This window comes from Pteropus alecto, unplaced genomic scaffold (assembly GCF_000325575.1).
Source record: "Pteropus alecto unplaced genomic scaffold, ASM32557v1 scaffold11217, whole genome shotgun sequence".
NCBI lineage: Eukaryota > Metazoa > Chordata > Mammalia > Chiroptera > Pteropodidae > Pteropus > Pteropus alecto.
In genome coordinates this window covers 1-654 of record NW_006439558.1, presented here as the reverse complement: position 1 = coordinate 654, position 654 = coordinate 1, and the positions used below count along the sequence as shown (strand labels likewise).

At 35.2% G+C, this 654-nt stretch overlaps 1 non-coding gene across 1 annotated transcript; it reads left to right on the top strand.

Moving 5' to 3' along the window:
• Positions 1–377: 377 nt before the first annotated feature.
• Positions 378–496, top strand: LOC112483552. The gene has a single exon (XR_003047655.1). It is a non-coding gene; the product is annotated as a 5S ribosomal RNA (ribosomal RNA).
• The last annotated feature ends 158 nt before the right edge of the window (positions 497–654 follow it).

The following is a 654-nucleotide window of genomic DNA, read 5'->3' as shown; positions in this document are numbered from 1 at the left end:
TAGAAAGATACAATCTTCTTAGACTGAATCAAGAATTGGAAAATCTCAATAGAGCGATCAGCAGTATGGAAATTGAAACAATCATCAAAAACCTACCAAAAAGTAAAAATCCAGGACCAGATGGCTTCACCAGTGAATTCTGCCAAACATTCAAAGATTTAATAGCTATCTCCTCAAATTTTTCCAAAAAATCAAAGTGGAGGCAATACTTCTTAACTCATTTTATCAGAACAATATTATCCTGATACCAAAACCTGGTAAAAATAACATAAAAAAAGAAAACTACAGACCAATATCTCTCATGAACACAGATGCAAAAATCCTAAATAAGATACTCGCGAACTGAATACAGCAACATATTAAAAAAGATTATACAGGTCTATGGCCATGCCACCCTGAATGTGTCCGATCTCATCTGATCTCGGAAGCTAAGCAGGGTTGGGCCTGGTTAGTACTTGGATGGGAGACCACCTAGGAATACCAGGTGCCGTAGGCATTAAAAACAAACAAACAAACAAACAAACAAACAAACAAACAAATAAATAAAAGATTAGACACCATGATCAAGTGGGCTTCATCCCAGGGGCACAGGAATGGTTTAACATACACATAAACCAACTAAAAAAATAAGAATTATATGATCATATCAATAGA